The sequence below is a fragment of the Diorhabda carinulata genome, chromosome 2, assembly GCF_026250575.1.
Source record: "Diorhabda carinulata isolate Delta chromosome 2, icDioCari1.1, whole genome shotgun sequence".
Lineage (NCBI taxonomy): Eukaryota > Metazoa > Arthropoda > Insecta > Coleoptera > Chrysomelidae > Diorhabda > Diorhabda carinulata.
The window spans coordinates 1,444,121-1,456,694 of NC_079461.1; the positions used below are offsets into that span (position 1 = coordinate 1,444,121).

Below are 12,574 nucleotides of genomic sequence, written 5' to 3' on the forward strand. Positions count from 1 at the left end.
TCGTGTCAAAATAGAAGTGCAGGTCCAACTTTGGGTAACGTCTTCTAAGACGATATCCTCAACCTGGAACCAACCAAAAGTTCTACAACCACTGCATTCGTCGACGAATTAGCATTAATATGAGCGGCAAGAAGCTTGTAGGGAACGTCAACGAGAACTCGAAACGGATACTGGATAATGACAAACTGCATTAACACAAAACTGAAACAAAGTTTCTCGTAGGTCATAGTAATATAAGGTAAATCTAATAAGAATTCTCCCGAACATGGATGGAGCAAGCAGCTGAAGAAGAGGTTGTTTGCAGAGCAATATTGAATTGTTCCCAAAGAAACTATTAGAACTAACAAACCTACCCAAAATAAGCTACATACGTAATAACACCGAGATCGTTCAAAACATAAAAGAAAGCAGAGACATTGAAGATGTTGAAACGGCCAAAACGTCTGGAAATTCTCGAGATAACACCTGATAAACTTATGGAGATTGCCAAGATAAGCCTAGCAATAACGCGGACGGTTCAAAAAGGTCTCTGGAGTGCAGTAGCTGCTTTGGGAGCGGGTAGTAATATACGTAGATGAATCTAATGTGAAAACCAGATATTGCGATCACAAATTTAATATTAGACATTCTGTAGATCATAATAATTTTGATTTGAACATCGCGACTCAACGATTCCAATAAATTATTTCGTTAATTTTCGTTTTTTGTGTTAACAATCGCCTCGACTATTCCATAACTTGCGTTTAGCATAATCCTTTCAGACATCGAAGACTTTTGTTGAACCCCTGTTATATCCAGAATGCGTGGACGTCAAACTGAAGTGATAGAGCGAGCGCACGCCACCCAAGCACACAGCGATTTTATCAGATATTTATATCTATTTTTCAGCGTTCTTAAAATTAATTTAGAGCGCACCAATTAATAAATTATGAATTTTTTCTACGGTATATATAATTGCGTTCTTTTTTCTGGTTTATTTCGGGTTAATAATTCTTGAAAATCGTTTTGATTCGTGGTATTATTAATTTGGGAAATTACTCAACGAAAACCAATGAAATTATCCTGTATCCTGTATTCGAAACAAAGAACTAGGAAGAGAATAATAATTTTTCGGTTTATTTTTAGGATTTTCCACCCTTTTATCCACCCCCAACGAACTTCTTTTCGTCTTCACCGTTTTCGTTATCATTTATTTTGTTTCCGCATCTGTTTCACGCGTCTTGCCGTGAGATATGAAGCGGAGGCGCTTGGTTTTTGGTTTGCACTGAAAATGTAAAACTTCTTGTTCGAACTTAATTAAAATATTAAATTACCATGAAATTTGAGCGAAACGCTGCCGTATTCGGCATTTCTGGAATTTACTCCAGAAAACAAAATCACGTACCAATCATACAAAATTCGTTCTGTTCTTATAATAATTTTTTGTCAAAGTTATTCGTCCGATTCTGGTGCATTTTTGGGTACGACCAAAACATCTCTTCCTCCAACGTTATCTCTTTGAAGATATTTCCACGTGATGGTTCAAAATTTTGATCCATGAGCGTAGTATGAAGAAATTTGAACTTTAACTGCTATTGAAACCTGTTTAAATATTTTGAACGTTGGTATTGATCTTCGAGGGAAAGATACTGAGCAAAATCTACGGGGCAGATGGGCAGGATTAGTAAAAAACTTTAATGCCAAAGATTTCTGCAGCAAATTGAATGGTTGCCGCAAGGAGACCAGAGAAAGTTGAGGCTCCCCTATAAGGCTGTAGTATTTTGCTGGAAAAGCTTCTGTTTATCAATTATTTCCCTCCCAGTATCCTTTTTAGTGATTCTAGAAGGTAGTTTCGAGGTTAAAACTAATACTCAACCTTCTTAAAACCACAATTTGGTACCAAAACAACTGTTTTGAGTTAAAATTATAATTAAGCTTACTAAAATGTTTATTTTTTATTTATAATTTCTTTTCTGTGATTCTTTGGATCCTTAAATATTTCTGGAAAGAGTTTCTACTAAATCCTCATCGAAAATATCTAGTATCTACTTAAATAATCCATGTTTATGTTGATGTTATATTTTTATAATGTAATTTCCATGCATTTGGCACAAAAGTAACAATTTTCTATTTCCAAGTATAATATTTTCCCATCTAGAAAACAGTGCAAGTATATTTACAGGAAAATCCCATTTACATGCATAAGAAGCTGCTGGCAGCTGATTCTTGGCTTTTTGGAAGTATTAGGCAACCCGCGGGGCACTTGTTTTCAGTATATTACATCGAAGTAGTGGCTACTCATACGATAATACGTGATTATAATAAATTAGTTATTAAAATTAGTATTTTTGTTCATCACTTCAATTATTACGTACAAATATATGTTTTGATTGCGCATAATCTAAAAAAATGAAAATTTTGTAAAAATCTTTGTGATACATCGTCGATTAAACCACGGAGATTCAGTAGAAGCTTAATAAGTTGTTCAGAAAATATTTTGTTTAACTTACAATAAAATCACACTAGTATACGACTTTCCAAACATTTTAAATTGGTTAAAAAGGATGAAAAGGATTATTTTATACTTTTATAATACATTTGGGTCTACCACTATGATTAGATTAGTGATTAGTGATTAGATTAGTGAAAGAATAAACCCGGTGTATCGAGTCCTCGTTATTTGCTACACTTGGTTGTTTTCACATCTCAAAAATATGTCGCGGATTCAAATTTCATCTCCTAGAGCTAACCAGAAACTATGTACCGCAGGTAATTGGATATAGTTCTCCAAAGCAACCATAGAATATAAAATATGTACATCTTGGGGATGTCTTTCATTATCTTATTCGTTGCGATTGTTGGCTAATAACAGGTCTTATTTCGTTTATTACATTTCTAAACATATCAAGAGATGACACTCCAAACTATTGGCGTAGGCTGTACAATTATGAACGCCGTCTTCTTCCTGGTCTCCTCTTACTATCCAATTTACCTCGGACAAAGGTAGCCTCGGTTGTAGTCCAAACCTTTTACACTATAGAACAAAACAGAAAATATACAGCACATAGCCCTTCGCTGAACTCGTTCTAAATGCTCTAGTGATCCTTAAAAGCTTTTTGTACCATATAAAGTGGCTTTCTTGACTATTTGGGCGTCATTTTCCAGGTGTTTATCCATTCCTCTACTGTGTGCAAGTCGTTTTGGATTAACTGCAGCTCAAAAGCAGACTTTGAATCACCAGCAAAGAATTATATATTTGTTTTAATGTTCACAGCAAGATCACTATTGTAAATCACAAAGAGAACCAAAAACAGACCCTTGAGGTCCTCCACTAAGAATCTCGTGCTTGTATGACAAAGGATCATTCGGTTTCACTTGGAACTGCCTAAGCTGGAGAAAGGATGAAATTAGGACTAAAAGATTCCCTCTTATTCCAAGATGCTCTAGTCTGTGTAACAATAATCTATGAGGGACTTTGTCGAATGCCTTTTCTTCTCCACTATTTCTATCAGATCTATGTCTTGACCTTTTATCGTTAGACGCACTGGAGGATGTTAACTTTTGCTAATAATATTCAAAAAGAATCCATATTCTTCACTTGCTGCTCTTAATTTGTTATTTGTTATAATTACTGGGTCGTCGGCGTATCCAATGCTTCTTGGTTGATTTTGATAGCTCTACCAGTGCTTTTCTAAATATTCCGGAATCAATATTGAATAGAGGGGATACAAACCTGTCGCACTACCTTCTTGACAGCAGTTTTTCGTGTTTGCCGAAATCGAAACCCTTGTAGAAACCTTTAAAGCACAGATGGAGGCTTTAGTTAATATCTCTGGTGGAGAACCTGTAGGCTAAAGGCACTAAGAAAACCTAACCGCTTTTCAGATATGTTATGTGTTTTATCAAGGTTATTAAATAAGATAAAGGTTGACTGCAGCCGGTATTTATCATAGATGATGTTAGAAATGTGGTCAAAATATAAATAAAATGCTTTTTTTCGTGTTTTATACTTCGGATCTTTGAACTGAAGACCCAATTCGATAACCGTTAAAAGCCCGTCTGATTTAGCAGTACTCACTCTCATATTTTTATCAAAAAATTCGAAATGAATGATAGTGATTGTTTGCGGGCTAGATGTAGCTTTTGATTTACTTCAGACATGTTTTACGAAAGTTTATTTCCGAGATATTCCATTTGGAGATTACGTTCTGTTCTGGCGCCCGAAATTTCCTCGCAATAAATCTTACTAGTTATCTAAACAAGTCGTAGTTTTAGGTTTCTGTTTCAAATATTCAAATATTGTCTGTAAATTATCATTTTAAAAATTAGAGCTTATTTCAAGCTAGAATAATGGTTAATAAATTATGTAGAGACGTTGTTTTTTCTTCTAGGTAATTGGCAATCCATTTTCAAACGATTTATTCACTTTGCCCATGATCCATCTCTAAAAAGTTGTAAACCAAAGCCTAAAGATTGTTAATTTTCATCTATGTTTGTAAAGTGGTTCAAGTAGACTCCGGAGAATCACGATTCTTCTCCACAAGTTGCGTTTATGTGGACTCCAAATCCTTCAAAACTGCATCCAACTATTTTTGATTTGATCTTGTGCATCCTTCTTCTTGTAAATCTATTCTTGAGGCTTTTTTTTCTCTTTGATATTGTTAACAAACTCAATGATCCCACGGTTTTAGTTCCTTCGTCCATTACGTAAAAACGCCTGGATGTGATGGTTAGATCTGATCCTGATTGCATCAGGAAATTCACTGATACAAGCTCTACAAGAAAAAATATTTCTGGTATTATTTGGCCTTGATTATTGATATTTGGTGACAATTGATTCTATTTTCTCAATAATGATACGTCGTTTTATGTAAACAACTTCTTTTATCAATCACAATGAGAAAATATATCCAATAACAGCGTTTCGAACGTGATGCAAACACGTTCGTTAGTTATTTCTTAACAAAGTTACCAATTTGCGTAATGATTTTGAAATTTTCAGCATCTGTGCTCCGTCATTACAGTTTCCAAGTCTCGTAGTGTAAAATAACGATTTTCTATTCGAACAATCAATTATGGCGCACTAAATTGAAAATAGAAAAAAAATTTAGTAAATTACAGAAACACTTCTGCAACCGTTACAATTCAAAATTCAATTTATTGTAGGACAAACATATTAAATACTGTTTTCAAGATTTAATACTCATAAAAATAAACATAGTTATTATTAAACGCATTCTTGTGAGATAATATTGGTGAAACCTCTCGAAAATTGATTATAAGTATTGATAAACATAAATTTCTTGAAGGAAGAATATTTCTAAATAATAATTATGTAAATAATGACCTGGTTGGTTCGGTTTAAATTGAGTTAAAGTGAAATTTTTTCTCTGTATTTACCAAAGTATTAACTGAATGAAAGTTTCGAATTGAAAAGTCCGAACTTAATTTGTTTCTTTTTTGTTATTCAACCCTTTTTCCATTTCGTTAAAACTGCGGAACGAAGGGAAAAGCCTTCGTTGCAGATGTTAATTAAGGCCATTTCCCAGTTGGAGATTCTTCAATGGAGAAGAAAAGTCACGTTTGTGTTAAATGGTGTACGTAATTAATAAAATACAAAGTGCTGAAATGAATATTTTTTTTTAATAATCTAAATGGAAATTGGAAAAAGTTTTTCTTTTTCGTTTTATTGTAATCGCAAATTCAATTCTATTAATCAAACAATGTTTTCGGCAAAATGAGAGGTTCGGAAAAGGAAATTGAGGAAATGGTGGAAAAGTACGTGATTTGTTGATTTTTTTCTGATATCAGACTTCTTATTCATAGGTTAATGTCATTTGGTTTTTGTCAGGTTTAAGCAAAAATTCAATTTTAGTTACAAAATGTTTAGATGTATCTTATCGACAAAATTGGGAATTTGCAATGTCGAACGAGCATTGTTGTTGATTTTTTTGATAACTAATAACCAAAATTCGACCTTTTTCTTTATTCTCATCCATTTTATTATACAACAACATTCTAAAGTTGGTTGGAATCAATCTGATTGAGTTTAACGCAGCAAATACCAAAATTAATATTTTTCACAAAGAAAGTTGGTACTTGAGCTCAAAATTTGGACCTAAAATACTACCATAGGCGCAAATTCGCTTGCTGGGTGTTGAAATTGGAAGCAATATATTCTGGTACAATCACGTGGTCGATTTAACCAAGACAACTTCAAAAAAACTCGAAGTTCTCTCTAAGACCAAAAAGCTATAGACTTCTCGACAGATTCTAATCCTCTACAAGCCCCAGCTTTGTCCATCTTTGGAATATTGGCTCCCAAGCATACCCTGAAGATGCTCAATACAGAAGAGAGCAATTCATTTGACGGGCTATCCAGAGCTGACCAAAATTTTACAGTACAGCCCCATTCATAGTTAAAATATTGATCTTTGTTTGAATTCTAAGTATAAAGCTTTAAACAAATTGTCGATTGACGTTATTTGTTTCGGTCCTGATGTTATAATCTTCAGAGATCGTCTCTAATTTTTTGTGAACGGCTGCTTATCAACTACAACAATAATGTTTTTATATTAATTTTCATTATTTATATGTAAATTTAATTTGTATTAACCCACACTTTAAAACTTGATTAATATTCAATTAAACCACAATATCCCACACAAAATAATAATTATATGGAGATCAATTAATGTAAAATGTGTAGGAGAATATCTCTCATTGTATTTTTTTTTTTCATTTATAATAATATTTCAGAGCTCTAGCTGCTAAATGTATTAGTATATCAGAAACAAAGAATGAAAAAAAAATATATTGCTATTTTGTTATCAAAACAATTAAAAATACGTATCAAATCAGTAATAATCTCTTCACATTTGGTTCTGAAGTAAAAACATGATTTAGAAAATCCTATTTCCGATAATTAAGCGGGTGCGTCTCGGTACGCTCTCCGTCAGTGGTAAAGGGATCAGTTCACCTGTATAGCGGGTGGCCTAAATTACCTTGTAACTCTTGTAGCTAATTCGTTGTTGGTTTCAAGACCGAGAAATTAAACTAACAATAAAAAAAATCAAAAACGACATTTGCAGAAAATGTAATGTAATGTAACCTTTTAATTTTTTTTTTATAAAACGTTTATTATATGTATAATTTTTCAAAAACTTATTTACTAAAATTAACATAAGGAAATTTATATAAATTAAATTTTGAAAATTTTTGAACCGTTCCAATAAACCCCAAATAAAGTCGTTTAAAAAAATTAACAAAAATACACTATGAATAATATAGAAACGATATTGTTTTTTAAAGTTAGAAAGGTATGAAGTGAAAATAGAAAAATCTAAAAAAAAAAACAAAACAAATAATGTAAAAATGATGATAATTCTGAAAATGGTCTCAAAAATAAATGTTTGGTCCAATTTACAAGCATTTTTATATACAACTTGCGAAGTTATTTATAAAAAATAGTTTTATACAATATACTGAACGAAATGTGGGAAATAAATATTTTTTATAAGAAAAATTTTAGTTGTTAGTTGTTTTTCAACATGATTTTATTTATATACAGATAGAATTTAAAAGTTAATAGCTATAACAAAAGTAAAATCAATGAAAACTTACCTTAAATTCAATTAAAAAAAAAACTTTCACTTATCCAATTTTAAAATGGCAAACGGCGTATTGTACAGTCCTTTGGTTGTAACGGATAGTTTGGTGTCGAGTTGTAAAGTAAAAGGAAACGGGCGCGCCGGCACGCTCTCCGTCATTGGTGAAAGGAAAGGAGAGCGTGCCGATACGCGCACCGTCAGCGAGTAAGTAGCTATTCGAATAATGAACTAGAAACCGGAGACAGTCACTCGCGTGATATACCAGTCAATCAAAAACTTCAAAAACGAAACAACTTTTGGAAATCACGTAAATTAAAAAATCTCAAGCGGATTTCTCCGATTCGGATACGGAGTAAAGGCGGAGTGACAATCTAGAGAAAAAAATATCGAAGTAGGTATTTGTTGTCGTTACCAATCCGTAACTGGAACGAAGACATGTAAATAATAACTTCTGTTTGATAAAGAAGTATTATTATCACCCTGTAAGGTACAGTAACTCTTTTATAGGTTCGAGATAATCATTTTTCATAAACTTATCGATCGACGTTTCACGAAACCACCTAGACTTGTTGAATAAACAATAGTCGAACTTAATATATGCGATAAAAACATTATACAATGTGTAATTTACAATTCTGTTTTAATAATTTTAATATGCAAATTTAATAAACGTTAATAAACGGTTTTTATGCATGTATGCGCGGTTACAGCATAATAAATATGTCATTATCACAAGACTATCATTAAAATATACGAGGGGAAGACGTAATTCAAGTAAATCGTATCTAGTAAGAAGTTTTCCGAATCGATAGTTTTACATGCGTATTGGGCATGGAAATGGGCTTATAGGCGCGTGCAATTGAAGCCTGTAGTTTAGTAAAGGGTATCAGTACCTCCGTATTATCAAAGACAGTTACCTATTACCTGGGGTACCCCATATTTATAAATAAATAATTTTTTTTAATTTCTTAGACTTTTTTTATATGTTTATGTTTCTAAATTTAGGTCTTTTCTGTTACAAAATTAATTTTTTTAATAATTTTTAAAAGATAGATAGAAATTGACGTTTCTAATTTATCAAAATATTATGATAAACACTTAAAATTAGTCGAAAACCTTTTTTGAAACAAATAAACGAGGTCAGGCTATTAAATAACGAGACTGGCTAGTAAAAAGGGTTTTATTATAAAAATTAATCTAAATTCGAATGTATCCCTTTCAATATACTCCCTTTCCCTCACCACAAACCTTTCCATACGTTTTTTCCATTGATAAAAACAGTTCTGGAAGTCTTCTTTGTTGAGGGTCTTTAGGAGCTCTTCCATCGACTCAAATCGGGTCCCTTTCAAAGGAGATTTTATCTTCGGAACCAAAAAAAGTCACACGGTGCCAAATCTGGTGAGTACGGGAGCATTGGAGTACGTTTACTGGCCAAATACTGCTTCGCAGATTGCGCGGTATTGGTAGGCGCGTTGTCGTATTGTCCTGGTCTCGCAGTGTTGCCAAAACTGACAAATAGCAAGTCCTAGGACCCTAGGAGATTAAATAAGGAGCGAAAGTATGAAAGAAGATTTGAAAATTCAGGATATAGAACGTTTTACCAGATCAAGAGGACGATAATGGAGAGACCGCGTCGATTGATGGAAAATCGATGGGCTAAATTCTTCTTCAAGGAGACTTCCAGGTGAATCTTTCATTGTCATGATTTATACAGTCAATTAAGGGATGTTTCACAGTTAATTCACTATTGCACATTCTCCACTAGAACGATTCGTAGACTGGAAAGTATCACACGTTAACTTCTACTTTAATATGGACAGTTCGTAATATTTCTGCCTTTCTTTTATCGCTTTTTTTTCCTAATTTTAAACGTCAATTCCATGCTGGTCTAGGACCATTTACAAAAATACAGAATGTTCTTTGTTCCGCATCCATTACGACCGGCATTTATTGTCTCCATCAGTGGCGTAGCTAAAAAATTTTTTAATGAAAATTTCCTTTTTAATATGCCTTCTTTTAGAGACACGTTATCTTAGATTAATAATTCGAAAAGCGAACGTGTTATTTTGGAATTGAAAGAAAGGTAATTAAGAATATATAAATTGGAAATTAATCATCAGATTTACGTATAGTGACGAAATGGTTGCCAACACAATAGGTTCCATCCCTAGGTTTGTAAATCGAGTACCAAGATCAAACTCTTACAAGTTATATAAGTCAGAGAGTTGATTGGTGCTTTGAGCAATCGATTTTATGGACAAAAAGAGTAATTGTATTGTTACCCTATTCACTTTTTGAAGGGCACGCCCTATTTCCTCAACCATTAGCTAGAGACAGTCAATTATCACATGTTGAAAACAAATATAAAAGCTTTAGGCCGTAAGAACTGATAAATGGTCCATACAGTTTCCGAAAATTCTTTCAAAACACATGTTTTTAAACGCCCCATATATATATATATATATATATATATATATAGATATATTAAATACCACCAAGAAGGCTCCAAATGAAACCTTTTAGTGGGTCGTGAGTGCTAAGTGCTTTTTAATGTCTTTTAACGATTTTTTTTTTAGTATTTTATTGTTATTTCTGTTTTCGTGTTAGAAGACGATCGACTGAGAAGAATAAATCGTCGATTTGATTTGATTTTTTATAAAATTTAACAAAAAATTTCAATCAAACAAGCACTTGACTGTTTTTTTCGCCAAGAAGACACTTTTTAATGGTTCTTCAAGTGTTAATTTCCTCTTTCAATGTTTTTTCTACGTCCCATTGATAGCTCGTAAAATATATTTAACAGAGCTGTGACTTTTGTACAAAAAAATGAAAAAAAAAAACTGGTTAATGGATAACATAAACGAGGTGTCAATTTCTTCGTATTTAATAGCATATCCGCGTATTAGAAAAACACTTTGATGTCATATAAAGAGTATTAATAACAATTTTTCCAAAAAAAAACAAAAAAAAAATTATAGCCGCCCGAGCAGGGACTTGAACCCTGGACCCTTGGATTAAAAGTCCAATGCTCTACCGACTGAGCTACCCGGGCTTGTTAATCCAAACAACAAATTGATATATTCATATTCTTAATATAATATTTTATTCATCTTTTATTAAATTTTTATAATTATCCCAACTTTTACAGCATCAATTATTTCAAATAATTCAAAAACAATATCCTCGGCATCAATTTACATTCTACATTAATCATTTTAGACGTAAATTCTGTTCCGGAATGTGGCGTCTACAATTTCGTCTAAACTTTCTCCCTCCTCGAAAACATAACCTCCGGTTATTTGCGAAAGTTTCCTACTATATCGAGTTACCTGAGACATCTTTTAGATAGATCCTTGTTTATTATTATTTGCCTTTCAAAAAAAAAATCATATCTGTTTACTTAGGTTAAGTAATGTAAATCGTGTAAGGGCGTTTTTGTTTTTGTGATCCGATTGTTTGGACCATGTAAAAGATATTGCTTTTAATAACAGTGACGTGCTTCTAAGGGATTCAATTCGAATATATTAGAAAATTAATTGTCTGATATGAAATCTTTGTCCGTGTTATTTCTCACAATAAAGGCACGTTTTAAGTATTTATTCTTTCACCTGTTTTGATGCTAATACTTGTCTCAGTACCATTCTTACTTTAATAATTGCTACATTATACAGCATGTCCCTCTTTCTTTTAAACTAAGTAATATATTTGAGGTTATACCGTTCTATCTTGAATAAACTTTTGTCAAGACGATTTTTTTCGTTTCAATTATTATTTTTATTGAATATTTGATGTGAAATGTGTTTGAATATACGTTTTTCACTATTATTTTAATCGTTATGACTCAAAATATCTCGACAGAAGTTAGAGTAATCTAACTCGAAATTTTCTCACAAATCAATCAACTTTGAATGAGATTGGGGTACAAACAAAGCTGTCTTAGTAATCAACTACAAGCTTTGACGAAAATTTCAGCTTTTTTTCGCTAACCTAACCTAACCTCTTCTTCTGTTTCTTAAAGTCTTTTATTTTGAGCACTCCGTATGTGACTGTCGTACTTACCACCTTTATAACGAATATATTTTTTTGTTGTAATCACCGAAAGCCGCTTATATAGAAGATACGAGGTGTGGTAGGCAAATACAATAGGTTTATGATCGTCTTTTGTTTATTTTTTCCTTATAACAAAGGAGGGTTTAACTTCTAAGTAAAGAACAAACACAATTGTACCATCATTGAATGGTACTCAATAAAATAAGTCACAAAGAAAAAGTAATAAAAAATAATTATGCTTAGATATATTATACAAACAGAACGAAAACAACTGTTTGTCTATGGATGTTCACTTTAACGTTCCTTCCGCTTGTATAACCGATTTCACAACACTCTTTAAATGGAAAACTAAAAACACATAAAACATCAACTCTGACGTTCATAATAACCATAATTTCCACGAAAATTTGTTGCTATCTTCACGATACTAACTAGATTTGTTGTCACTGTCTTTTCCGGTGCAAACTTCACACTTTTAGACATAACCTCAACTACATACGGGATATTTCTAATTGGTTGAAGTAAACAGTAAGAAAACAGATAAGTTATTGAAAATAAAACACTACGATTGTAAATTTTTGTAAAATTCTTTAATATTGACACTGTTTGAAACCATACAGATACCGTTTTTTTCACGTTTCATAGATGGCGTTACGGTTGGTCTGGGGGTAGTTTAAACTTCAGTTCAACATGAAACGGATGAACTTTTTCAAATTATTAACATTTCTACAATATTAATTAATTAGAATTATTGAAGTATTGTACTTTAAATTAGATGAACTCGATGATGATGATGAAGAAATTAAAGCTACATTGTCGAAGCGCTAAAAAAACAAAAAGTATTTTCACATTTTTTGAAACTATTATTTGTTATTTTCATCTCTAAAACAAATATTGACAAATTTTGGTAATATTTGTGAAAACTGGCAGAAAAA

The 12,574-nt window shown here is 32.3% G+C and overlaps 1 protein-coding gene and 1 non-coding gene across 3 annotated transcripts in view; one reads left to right on the top strand and one right to left on the bottom strand.

Annotated features, from left to right (window-relative positions):
* Window positions 1-12,574, top strand: part of LOC130903441 (netrin receptor UNC5C) — a 296,118-nt gene that overhangs the window by 41,450 nt on the left and 242,094 nt on the right. The window lies entirely within an intron of this gene.
* Trnak-uuu (transfer RNA lysine (anticodon UUU)) lies at window positions 10,569-10,641 on the bottom strand. Its single transcript has one exon. It is a non-coding gene; the product is annotated as a tRNA-Lys (tRNA).